Source organism: Tursiops truncatus, chromosome 20, assembly GCF_011762595.2.
Source record: "Tursiops truncatus isolate mTurTru1 chromosome 20, mTurTru1.mat.Y, whole genome shotgun sequence".
Lineage (NCBI taxonomy): Eukaryota > Metazoa > Chordata > Mammalia > Artiodactyla > Delphinidae > Tursiops > Tursiops truncatus.
Genome location: NC_047053.1, coordinates 6888045 through 6901606, shown reverse-complemented (window position 1 = coordinate 6901606; position 13562 = coordinate 6888045). Strand labels below are relative to the sequence as shown.

The following is a 13562-nucleotide window of genomic DNA, read 5'->3' as shown; positions in this document are numbered from 1 at the left end:
TCACCATCCAGTGTCCCATCTGGAACTGGGCCGTGGAGTAGAAAGTAGGTGGGTGGGTAGAAGCCAAGCTTTGGATGTGGGACAAGTTACTGGAAGAGGCAGATCTGGACTCCAATCCCCACCATAGGAAAATCCACACGTCACCACTCTGCTTCTCCGTCACACTGAACTTAACTGCTTCCCCAGGTAACCGAGGGGGACCCAAGACCCTTTCCCTCCACAAACATCCCCTTTTCAATCTTTTGCCCCCTCCCTTCCTGGTTTCTCCAACATCAGCCCACATCTTCTCCCCTCCTCTTGCCTCGGGCCCGGGAAAGGTGCCCCCGACACACCAGACTTTGTAAGCTCAGCGGTTGGGAGCCCGTATCTCGGAGGGTTCTCAGAAATGCCTCTTTAAATTGCTAAAGCCATCTCAGGAGCCTGCGGAGAAAGGCGAGCTGCACACACGCTGGCAGGTAAGCAGAACGATTCTTACCATTGGAGGAGGGCTCATCTTCTTTGGGGGCCGCTAACTCAGAGTCGTGGGTCCTGTCTGCAGTGCCCGGGCTGCTGGCCAGGCCCCTGCCAGCTTCCTCTCCACGGGCCCCTCGGCGGGAAATGAGGCCCAGGCGAACAGCTACCCCAGGGTCAGGGCTCTGGGCACCCCGGAGGATGTTTCTGTGGCTTTTCTCATCGCTGTTCTTTCACAAAGAACCCACTACATTGCACAGTTCCTTCCAAATCTGCTCCAGCTCCTGTGGGGAAATCAACGACGCCTTCTGGACTTTCCAGATACAAAGGATCTGGGGGCTTTCTTTCTGTCTCTCTCTCTCTCTTTCCCTCTCTTTCACTCTTTCTTCTTTCCTTTCTCTCTCTTTCTCTCTTCCTTTCTTTCTCTTTCTTTTTTCTTTTTTGCACGCTCCCTTTTTCTCCTTCCTCAGCTAAAAAAAGTTGGCTGAGGTCACGACATACAATGGCCAAGCCTGTGTCACTGACCAGATGCCTTCCACCCCCAGGGCTGTGGACAAGAGCTCCTTTGTCCACTGTATTTTAGGCGGGACTCCCTGGGCCTGCCCAAGCCCTGCTGGGGAATGTTCCGCCAACTTTTTCCCATCCCAAAGTCACAGCTCTGGCCCCGGCTCCGGCCCCAGCTGTGCGAACCCAAGGCCAGATAAAAACCAACATAAAAAGGATGGAGAATGCTCCCCCAAAGAACCACTGTGCTGGACTCGTCCAGGGCTGGAAAACTGCTGCCCCCAAAAGGGCAAGGTGAGGGTCCCCTGCCTTCACTCAGCCCCCGTCACCTCCAAACCTGGACAGACAGCGGGAATAGAGGAGGCAACGCCGGGCATCTCAGATGAAAACAGGCTGGGGATCACAAAACTGTCAGGTTCACGGGAAGAAAGGACTGGACCCTGAGCGCAACACTGCCTCCACCAAGGAAATGAGTTTCAGCACGGACCTGGCTCCTTGGTGAATATATCCCATCCCTCCGCTTCGGGGCAGCTGAAGGTTTAGCACTTGAAGTGCTAAACCTGCATTTCTGGGTTTGCTTTCAGATGCAAACCTTTGGGATTTTAGGAACTGATTCTTTACATCGAAGTAAACATGGTGTCCTGGAGGAACAGAGGTCCTGAGGACTGCGTGGTTTCCTATAAACTATCACTTCTCTCAAACGCATGGATGAAGTGTCTACCTAGGAAGGTTTCAATGCCAGCTCCTTGGGTGGGGGCCCGGCCATCAGTACTGTCATTTAGGGACAGAGTCAGATCAGGGTCCGGGCTTTGCTGGTTCACCACTGTGATACGTAGGGCAAGGCCTCTAAGCTTCAGTTTCTTCAAGTGTAAAATGGAGATTATCTTTCCCAAAAGGTTGTTGTGAGGATTAAAGGGGAAAAAAGCAATCCATGTAAACACTTACTATAGTGCGAGGGTGATGCGAGTTCTTACTGTTGATGCTGTTACTAACAGCAGGGGCTGAAAGAGTAGGTGCTGCAGTTTCCCTGGACACAAAAAAGTTTAGACTCAAGAACAAAAACAAACAACCCAATTTTAAAATGGGCAAAGGACGTTTCTCCAAAGAAGATTTACAAATGGCCAATAAGCACATGAAAAGATGTCATGTGTCACTAGTCATTAAGGAAATGCAAATTCAAACCACAATGAGATAATACGTCACACCTATTGGGATGGTTACTATCAAAAAAAAACAGAAAAGAACAGATATTGATGAGGATGTGGAAAAACTGGAGCCCTTCTGCGCTGCTGATGGGAAAGTAAAATGGTGCAGATGCTATGAAAAACAGTAAGGCAATTCCTCCAAAAATTAAACATAGAATTAGCATACGATCCAGCAATTCCACTTCCGGGTATATACCCAAGAAAATCAAAAGCAAGGACTCAAACAGGTATTTGTACACTCCTGTTCATAGCAGCATCATTCACGATAACCAAAAGGTAGAAACAACCCAAGTGTCCAGCACTGGATGCATGGATTAAAAAAAAATGCAGTCTATACAGAGATCTCTACATACGCTTAAATCCACAGTTGTAAAATGGTCCCAAAGCGGCCACTAAGAGAAGAAGTGAGCACCGTACGGATCCAGAGGCGAGAGTCCTCCAGCGGCTGCTGGGTTATCTTCTCCCTGGTGCGGGAAGGGATGCCAGGTGCAAACTCACACCCTGAGCTGTGGGACCAGCCATGCCCTGGAATACACAGCAAGGTCCTTCTCTGCTCCTGGAAATGGGCTCCCACCCAGGAGAAGATGAGAACAACACTTCATCTGCATCTAGACTGCCAAGACCCTCATCCTCAGGCCCTCTGGTTTTGTGGAATTAAAACGGCGATGGAAGCTTTCACTGCCCATGACTTCTTGCTTTTAATAACAGCAAAGAGGGGACGGTTTTCAGGCCGGTCAGCCTTGACACCACTCTGACCCTGCAGCACACAGACAAGTAGATACGACCAAAGACAATAATGCCCTGCTGTAGGCAACACAGAAATCACCATCATGGTGGTTCTCTGTAAGGCCTCCAGCCAATGGCAAGGGGCCTTTCTGGGCCATTACAGTCCAGGAGGCTGATCTGCGCTGACCTGAACTAAAGCAAAACAAACCAGGACTGCAGAGGTTTTATTCTTTAGGATTCACCCAAGTTAACATTTCTGGGCGTGTTAAGACTCGCATATACATTCCAATGGGTTTACTGTTTGGGGTTATCCTAGTGCTCTAATCCACAAGTCACGTCTGTTCTGCTTTACTGATAGTACTCTATCATTACAGTTGGCTGGGGAAAAGCACAAATCGTTCACCTCCTTTTTGGTCTCTGAAAACAGGTATGTTTCTAACTACGGGGCCACGTGGACAAACAAAAGACATCAGGAGACCCATGATCCAAAAGCAAAAAGACCTGGCAATCATCTCCACTGAGCTTCATTTTCCCGAGTTGAATGGAGTCAGATGCAACCAACCCTCCTGCGACTGATTATTCTTTGTTTCAGTTGAGTTGAAAACTGTCAGCCAAAAATAGGCCACGTTTGCTGTGGGACCTCATCCTCCGTTGTCTTATAATGATAATTAAGAAAGAACATCTGGGGATGGCGATGACTCACTTCTTCTAAATGCTTCAGAGGAATGAAGGGGAAAATTATTCACCAGCCCGTGTAGTCTCCAGGGTACAGGGTCTCAAAGGCAGCCCCACCCCCTGATACGCAGCCCCTTGGCTACACAATCAATCAGCAACTAATAACTAATCAACGAATCAAGTTACTAACGACCGCTTTCCTGAATGCTGTGGAAGATACAGGCAAGTCTTATATCTATGACTTGACTTCTAAAATTTGGAAGATAAGGCATAAACACAAGTGTAAAAAAAAAAAAAAGGGATAACCATACCCATACAGACGAGTCTGCAAGGAATGCTGACTGCTAAGTAGGAAGACAATAAGCTTTCAGAGTCCTGAGGGCAGAGCCCTTTCAGTTGGGACAGGCAGGGGCAGTTCCTCAGAAGATACAGAATTTGCCCGACAGCAGGGATGAAAAGAAAGGGCTTGACCAGAGCAGAAGAACACTAAGTAAGAAGCAGAAGAAGCCTTGGCAACTGGTGAGACGCGGGGGGGGGGGGGGGGGGGGGGGGGGGGGGGGGCGGGGGGGGAATGAGAGAAAGTAAAAGTCAACTCCAAAGGGAACGAGAGAAGCTAGAACCCGTTGCCCAGCGCTCCAGCTATGGTGGGAGCCATTTGCGGGGATGTGGTGGAGTCTGTTGTCTGCACATCCAAGTTCAAAGTGATCACTGGGCAACTGGGGTGAGTCTGGCCCTCGACACATAGAGCTGGAGCATCTGCACGGAGATGGTGGTGAAATCCTAGAGGTCAATGCTGAGTTCAGGCAGAAAGGATGCACAGTGGAACCTATGGAGGGGGTGGGTGCATTCAATTAGCAGGAGAGTGAATCCATCCCACCCCCATGCCCTCCATTCATGCAGGCAGCACCCCCCGGGCCCCTCTCAGTACTTTTAAAGGCAAACAAACAAACAAACAAACCAACCAGGTCTTAATCTGTTTCCCCTCCAAACCAGTCATACTCAGGGACTACGTGATGGGGAATGAACGGAGGTGGGTTCTGAGAATCAGTCACAGGAAGCAAACGAGGATGGGATCGTAAGAAGAAATACATAGTTAAGTGTCCACACGAGATAATGAAGGAAATCCTTACTGACTACAGAGGGGAGGTTTCCCCACTAATCTCAGAAAGGAATATGGAAGTACGGTGGGCGTGGAAATCTGAACCCAAGCGCACAAGGGGCTGGGGAGTGTGAAGAGGTGCAGGGAAGCAGGGGAAGACATTCAGAGAGATGCCCATTCAGAAGAAAGCAAGAAAGGGACGGGGCTGTATGCACGTAGTGGCCGGATCTGGCCCACCAGGCCGAGCGATGGCCCCTGGGAAGTGACTGGTAGCCAGTTTCTTGCACTCAATGTGGTGGGGGCCAAGGCCCCTCATAAGGTTTCTACGTGTCCCCATCATAAAAGAGTCCCAAGATCAAGTGGACATATCAGAAATGGCACCTGGTTTCAAAAGCCTCCTTACAGGCCCCGTTGCAGACCTACGGGATCCCCTCCTCAGCGTCGCCCAGACCTCAGTCGCTCACGTTCTGCTCTCAGAACTTTCCCACCGTCATGCGTCATGATTTACTTGTTTTTTAACTGACTTACAGGGAACTTGAATTAAGCCTGGCCCTAAGCAGTAATATCTATGAAACCATGGATTTGATTGGGTTTTTTTTTTTTTCTATTACACACGAAAATAAATGGAACTTAAAAACTGTTATCTCCATGTGTTCTAAGATCATCTCACATATCCCCAGTCGTACACTCAGCCCACTTGGAGAAACAGTCTCAGGCTATGTGTAAACCTATCACGCAGCATCAGGCAATGGTTTACGAGGTTCTTCTTTCAATCCCAGAAAACCAAACTTGAATTTGTTACTGACCACATACCTACAACTGCAGGAATGAGGTCCCCAGTGTGGGCCTGAATCACCACGGGGAGGACCAAGAGGACAGTTAAAGGGGTACAGAGGGACTTCCTGTGGAAAGGGGCACCGGGCGGTAGCCCTGTGGACACCTCTGTCGAATCCCGGTTCGAGTGGCATTAAGAGGAAAAGATAAAACTTACCACGCTACAAAAAAAGCAAAAATAGTGCACAATCAGAATCTGAGGGAAAAACGCTCCAGGACCTTTAAGGCCAGTGGAGTAAACAGAGAAAATTTTACAAAACGGAGACTGATTGCGAAAGGGGAAACAGCACTTCACACCTTCACTGCTCTCCTTGCCTAATTTGAGATGCACTTGGCACCTTCGCCCTTCTCAGACCCCGATGTGAGATACAGGATCTGCACCCACCCGAGCACTAAACAGCCAGCCCCTGTGGCTCAGAAGCAGCCTGAGAGCTGCCCCTCCCTCCCTACCACCCACTTCTGCACAGCGATGCCTGGAAACAAGCCAGCGGGCAGTGCAGGTGAGTGCAGGGCCTGGGGAGGGGTGTTAGTCCTTCAGAGAGGTACGGACCCCACAGGTCAAGTCTGGAGAATGTCCTGACAGCAGTGAGTGGGGATGGGGCCAGGAGAACTGTGATTTCTCACGCACTTCACCCATTCGGAATATCAGCGAGCCAGGCAGTAAAAGAACAATGCACCAGGTGACAGTCGATTTGAAAACAAGAGAATCTACAGGTGAGCAAATGTGAAAAGGACTCAACCTTCCCCCAAGTGCACAGAGTGCCAAAGCCAGTGACAGATGACCTATACTCTTCTCTTATAATGCAGTGTCTACGTAGATCCTGCCTTGTTAAGAATGAGTTTGGGGCTTCCCTGGTGGCACAGTGGTTGAGAGTCCGCCTGCCGATGCAGGGGACACAGGTTCGTGCCCCGGTCTGGGAAGATCCCACATGCCGCGGAGCGGCTGGGCCCGTGAGCCATGGCCGCCGAGGCTGTGCGTCCGGAGGCTGTGCTCCACATCGGGAGAGGCCACAACAGTGAGAGGCCCGCGTACCGCAAAAAAAAAAAAAAAAAAAAAAAAAAAGAATGAGTTTGAAAAGCCGGGGGGGAGGGGCGGAACACATGGGAAATGAGTGAGGAAACACCATCCTAAAGGCTCAAAGGAAGAGCACATCTCAGAAAGTAATTCAGAATATAATTTAAAATGTCAGGAAACTGCTAAATGTAAGAAGTTGTGACCTCTTAGAGGAACAGAAAATTCGTAATGGAAAAAAACAGGCAAAAGAGAAAGGTTGATATAAAGAAGAAAATAGATAAGGTCAGTATTATATGAAAATTGCTCATTTAAAGCCACATTAACAGTTGTGGATAAATAAAAATATTAAAAGTTAAATCAGTAAAGTACAGAGTAAACTTAAAAATATCTCCCCAGGGCTTCCCTGGTGGCGCAGTGGTTGAGAGTCCACCTGCCAATGCTGGGGACACGGGTTCGTGCCCCGGTCTAGGAAGTTCCCACATGCCGTGGAGCGGCTGGGCCCATGAGCCATGGCCGCTGAGCCTGCACGTCCGGAGCCTGTGCTCCCCAACGGGAGAGGCCACAACAGTGAGAGGCCCACATACCGCAAAAAAAAAAAAAAAAAGTATCTCCCCAAATTGCAAACTAAAAAAAGCAATGAAATAACTAATCAATGTATGTTTAAGTAGTATTCCATTAGAAAAGACCACATCAAATACACTAAAATCAACAATTAATGACAAAAATAATAAAACATAATAAAAAATCATGCACACCAACAGGCAAAGAGAAAAGTTATCTAGGAAATCACTCCTTCCTCAGACTTTTCCTCTACTCCTACTAACAGCTAGAGAGCACTTCCCACTAGAATAAAAGCTCTGTGAGGCGGGGACTTTGTTTTGCTCACAGCTCATCAGCACTGGGCATCGCCCATCTGAAAGCGCTAGAAGACAAATGCCACTGAGGTCAAAGCTTCAGGGGCATGGCCATCATCTTGTTCATCCCTGTGGGTGTCTATAAACATTTGCTGAACGATGAACAGGCTGAGCTGCAAACATGAGTTTCTGTCCAAAAAGGTTGACATCCAAGACATACATATACAGCCAAGTCATATTACTATTTGACATGAAAGAAACAGGAAGGTTCTCGTAGGCATGCAAGTGAAGAGACCACGCACTTCTGTTCAGACACTGAGAGAGAAACCAAAATTAGGAAGATGATGCTGGGGAAGTAACCATATAAATGCATTGCTTAGTGCACTCCCCCAACTCAGACATCCAGCAAACAGTACTGCCTGGGGTTAGGGTTAGGGTTAGGGTTGAGGTCTGGTGCCGAGTGTTTCCCTGGGTCCTCCTCTGCTGCTCCCCTCCCATCCTAGAACCAGGATACATGTTTCTCCTGCAACATCCAAGGCCAGTACAGACGAAGCCTCCAGCCATGTGTGGGGCGCACTTGTAACTTCTTGCTTCCTTTTCTGTCCAAGAACATGCCGACCGTGGAGGGACTGTTCAAGCTTTGTGGATTCTGTGCTGGGAGAGTCACCGAACAAAAAGTCTTTGTTTCCTTTGTCCACGCGAGCAATGCTGCACTATGCAGAACATCATAGCGGCCACTTTCTCTGCCAAAGAACTTGAGTGATGATTTTCTGTGTATTTAAAACTCATACTGAATGAACCAAGTCTTCCCCCCACCCCCTCAAAACAGGAAAGACTAATCAACCACCCAGTAGCCAATGCTTTCTGCCATCAAAACCCTCCTTTATAACATCTTCTAAACCCTCTTTTATATCATCTTCTAAGAGTGGTTCCTGTTTTAGAAACGAGAGTACGCAGCATGATCTCAACTATGGAAAATAATGCTCTGCCCGCCCCAGGCCAAGCACGAAGGAAACACACGAAAATGTTAACAGAAGTTATCTTTGTACTGTGGGACTCCTCTGGCTATTGTCATTGTATTTCTTTTATCACGTTTACATTTCTGAGTTCTTTTTTCATTTTAAAAATGAAAATTTTAATTTTTCTTTATTTTAAAAATGTATTTGTAAACACTGCCCTTCCCCTGAATCAGCATGGACAATTCTAAATATACCATATGATCCCAATTATGTAGACAAATGTGCCCCGGAAAAAAAAAAAAAGACAAGCATGCTAAATATTTTTTCTTATTTTTGCTTTTCTGTATTTTCCAAGTTTTCTATAATGAGCATATTCATTTTAGTGCATTCTTTTAAAACAATCTTTAACTTGGATTCCATTAGGAGCTAATACATGAATATAGCCTTATGTAAAATATTTAGATAATATTTGCTAATAAAATCCCGCTTGACGTATCCCATTTCACTTGCCATCCCCTAAAATGAACACTGTTTATCAGATTAAGGTTCATTGTATTATCTTTCAAATGGCAGGGAGACTGGGGGTGGGGGGGCTTTATTTTTAGGAAAACGAATTGAATTAAGACAAAATGATCAACAGTAAAGAACTTAACCAATGCAGTGCTGACACAAAAATTAGGGATGGAAGGGACCGTAGAGATCACTTGATGCCATGTTGCCATTTTACAGATGGGGAAACTGAGGCTCAGAGACAGATGGGGGTTGGTTGGACACCGAGTCTCCCAGTCCTAATGCAGAGTCTTCTTCTCCTCACTCTTTGGCCCTAAACCTTGGTGCTGATGTTGCTACCATGGCTGGAGGAGTAGCTCTGGCCAGATGGCACGGCAGAAACCAAGCCCCACTTAGGACCCCTCCCCAGGCTGACCCCCACAAGGCTCCGTGCAAGGCGACCTTGGCCAATAAGTCTGGCTCTCAGCTCAACCATGAGCCACTTCCCATCTGTTTGTGGCCAGAGAGCCCCCGCGAAGGGGGGCGGGGGTGACCCAGGGAGGAAACATCTGTGCACACAGAAAGGAGTCATAAACGCACTTGATTTTCTCTTTTGGCAAATCCTCTTCTGCTTATTTTTTTTCCACTCATTGAAATGCAAAGCTCCATTCCAACAAGGGGGCCTGGAAGATTCCAGAGGCTTCGAGGAACCACAGCCTCTGCTCTGCAGCAGGGGCTCCCAAAATAAGGTATGCACGATGCATAGGGATGTGGGCGGGAATTAGAAACAGAAGAGGCAGGCCCCACTAGGGATGCCCACAGACATCCCTTTGCTTGTCTCCAAACCCAGCTTCTAACCTTCAGCCAGGACAGAGGAAGTTCAGGTATAGGTTCTACCTCTTACCAGCCATATAATCTCAGGCAAGTCACTTCACCGCTTTGAACCTCTTTTTCTTTTCCACATGTAAAAATGGAAATACCACCACCCACTGCACAAAATTCTTGCAAAGACTAAATACGAGGGCCGAAATGATGGAAGAAACTCCGTAAGTATTAGCTGTGCTCCATACCGTCCCATCTCCGTTAAATCACTGAGCAGCCTTTAGGAAACTCAGCAGCTGAGGCCCCCGGGGCTGAGTCACTTGTGCTGCATGGCCTGCGGGCTAACCTCTCAGAGTGACACCTTCTGACCTTCCTGACATAGACCGGAGAAAGAGGAATAGCATGTGACTTGGAATCAGGCCACTCTGTGGGCAAGACTGGGGTTTCGGGGAGCAGCAGAAGGGGCCAGAGAACACCCACGTCCACCGGGGCTGCTGGGAAGCTGGTGACCCCCTGCAAACCAGACCGAGACACAGACACGGCCGTGCACAACAGCCGTGAACCAACCAACGCAAAACCTGGCAACCTTCCTAAAGCAGCCCGCGTGTGACTTCATTTGAATCGTTGCCCCCAGCAAGGACACCCCAGCAGAACACTCCCACCCCTGACTTCAAGCTCCTAAAAATGAGGTTGGATAATCACGAGGACAAAGGACAGGATTTCTTCTTCCCACCGAAGCCGATTCCCACTGTCTGTACTTCACCATTAGTCCCAACCTTTTCCGCGGTTCTTCCTTGCGGAAGTGCTTTCTGTCTATTGTGGGCCAGTAACTTGTATCTGTTGGAGCTTATTGGACCTTTACAAGAGCACTGGGAGAGAAGTATTCATTTTATAATCAAATCATTTTCATTTTATAATTGAATAAACCAAGGTCTTACTACCAGCAAGACAGAACTGGTTTGAACCCGGTGTTCCGTCTCCAAGGCTGATGGTTTTGCTCCTGACCCCAGGCCATCCCCGAGTTCCTCCACGAATCAAGGCTCAGCCTGGGTTCGATGCTCCAGCCGGGATGGGGCTCCATCTTGCTCTGTCTGGTGGGCCAGGCTCCTCACTTCTTGCTGTCTCCCTGGGAGATGCAGCCCCCTGCCCCACCAGCCCCACCTGCCCTCCCCCTGGTACCTCCACAGCTGCTCTTGTTCGGGGGCCAGTGATGAGTGGTCCTCACACCCCGCTCACCTGAGCTTCCTGAGAACATGAACAGTGTCCTACCCAAATCTGTCCCCAGACACAGAAAACATACCCAACAATCATGTGTTGAATCAGTGGAGTTCCTTCAGTCTCCAAGTAGCACTGTCAGCCCACTAAGAAAGCGGGTTTCTTACTTTCCCAGGGTCACCGGGGCCCCAAGGTGAGAGGACAGGAAGAGAGAGAGGCAAGAAGGTAGAGGCAGAAGCACAGCCCGTGTGTTCATCTAGTTTTTACTGGGAGGGGTCTTACATACCGAAATGCCCTCAGGGGGCCCCCAAATCACAAATGAACTAAATGGGCCGGGGCGTGGTGGGGCAGGGGAAGTCATCAATGGCTTGGTCGAGGTCTCTGAAACAAGGCTTTCACGGGCCTAGGGCCCTTCAAGTAAATACACTCGGAAGAAATGTACTCTCTTGGCTCACCTAGACTGTCCACTGAGGTCATTAAAGCCTTTAGCCAGAGAGAAAGTAGGCGGAAGCCAAGGGATCATCTATGATTACAGCAGCCTGAGTGACCGAGGGCAGATCTGAAATGTACAAAGGTGATTGGCTCTCACCTCTAAGTATTTTAAAAACTGGTAATTATTTTCACCTAAGAACTCCTAGCCCATGAATGCCTGGTCATTTTTGATATGCCTGAGCAGCCAACCTGGTCCCTCTCCGTGTGATGCATTCCCCGGCCTTGTTTGCTAGGGTCACACACTGCGGCTCCCCTGGGAAGAGAGCCCGGTGACCATCTATCTCCCCAGGACTGTCAGAGACACCAGGGCTCCTCCACCACTGTTGCACCGACGGGACCCACAGATGTAAGCACTGGACTAAAGTGAACTGGAATTTGCTGAGCTCCCGTAGCCAGAAGTACTTCTCCAGCCCTCAGAGCGTGAACAGAAGTCTGCCTGGAGTGGCGTCGGGTGAGAACCTCAACTCCTCTTTGGCTAGGAATCCCCGCCTTTCCTCCCCTCTGGGTCTTAAAAGGATGGAAAGGGACAACAGAGGGTGCTGGCTTCCTGTCTGTGCTCTGAGCCTCAGAGCAGTGGTTCTCAGCCTTCGCTCCTTCAGCTGCATCAGAAGGGCCATCAGAACACAGACTGCCAGACCCCACCTTCCGCATTTCTGAATCAGCAGGTGTGGGTAGCACCCAACAGTCTGCATTTCTAACAAGATCCCAAGTGATGCTGCTGCAGGTTCAGGCATCACACTTTGAGAACCACTGATTTCAAGGCAAAAACAAACACACAAACAAAAAGACACAGCACCTGTTCTAAATCTACTGCTATTCCTTAAAACTTAGTTTTTAGGAGACCAACAGATTCACTTTCAGAAAGAGATTCTTTAACGTCTTCTTGAAAACTGCAGCCCTCTCACTTTCCCTCTTTTCACAGACATGGGCACCGGGTCTATTTCATATTTCCTAACCGTAAGAAAGACATCACGAATCATGCGAATATCGGCAACGGTTCCATCACTGCTCTCCATGCTGGTGATGGGTAGGGACTGTAGCAAACTGAAAGCCCGCCACTCATCGTCAGCATACTGCTGCCGGGCAGGACAGTGGGCTCAGTGTCACCAAAGCTACTCATTTTTGCCAGAGAAGCTGGAAATCTGAATTTTTAATGTGAAATCTGCTCATTTTTAGAGGTTGGCAACCAACTCAAAAAATTTTAAATGAAGCTATGGGCAAAAACGAAAACAAAACCACCACCAAACCCCCCTGCAGTTTTGCACTTGATTTTTCCCAGTGGCCACCAGTATACAGCTCCTGGTGTTAACTGCTGGGGATCTGCATAAGCAGTCATTTGAAGAGAGGGCACCCTCCTGTTAAAGAATTGAATACCACCATCCTAGACCAAAAGTATAATCAGTACCTTTACCCTCTATTAACTATCCTCTTGCTAAGACCTCTTACTACCAACATCTCCTGGTGGGTGAGCTGAATACCAGCTTCCGGGTATCAGGACACACCTTCCAAGGGCTGCAAATGTGTGGCCAACTCCATCTCACCCAGAGCTGAGCGCCCCAGCCTGGGTCCAACCTTCCTTGGAAGGGAAGCATAGGACAAGGTTTGGGGGCCAGAAGGGACCCTGGAGAGTCTGTCCTACTCTGTCTATGGAAGAGTGGTGCCTCAACAGCTGATGAGAAGGTTTGGAAGGGGAGGCGGTAGTGAGGAAGCTGATATAGCTTAAGGAGTGAGGCATGCACCACCGGCTGGGCAGGGAGGCAGAGAAGGTGGTCAGAGGCAAAGCCGTGCACAGAGCGGGAACCAAGGAGAAAGAGGGTCGGGCACAGCAGCCACGGAGGACAGACGCGCATCCACGGGGTGTAAAGGTGAGATGACACAGCTGCCGCAGTGAGCAGAGAGATCCCCACGGGACTGCCGGTGCTGAGCAGCTGGAAGCTAGCACCCTTGGAGCACAGTGCCTGGGGGGGAGGACGGCTGGGTCCATCCCTCACCGGAGCAGTGTAGGGCTCCAGGGCAGGGGAATGTGTGTTTTGGGACCGCTGGGGAGGGTGCACGGGGAGCAGGCTGTCGCTGCAAGAATCACAGGCCCTGGGAGAAGGGGATGCCCCCTCTGGTCCCCAGACCTCACGCTTCCCAGCCAGCCTGCTTGTCCCTGTCCGAGCTGCACGCTGCATCACACCAGCTTCTCAAAACGGTGCTTGCGTGAGGCTCTCCCCCACCGAG

The 13562-nt window shown here is 49.2% G+C and overlaps 1 protein-coding gene across 14 annotated transcripts in view; it reads right to left on the bottom strand.

The window, feature by feature from the left end:
• Positions 1-13562, bottom strand: part of GAS7 (growth arrest specific 7) — a 201061-nt gene that overhangs the window by 94855 nt on the left and 92644 nt on the right. The window contains exon 1 of one of the 14 annotated variants that reach the window (XR_004523782.2): positions 476-1842. The exons of the other annotated variants lie outside the window; for them this stretch is intronic. The gene's annotated coding sequence lies outside the window, so the exon portion shown is untranslated. Of the gene's footprint in view, positions 1-475; positions 1843-13562 lie in introns of those variants that run through there. 14 annotated transcript variants of the gene reach the window in all.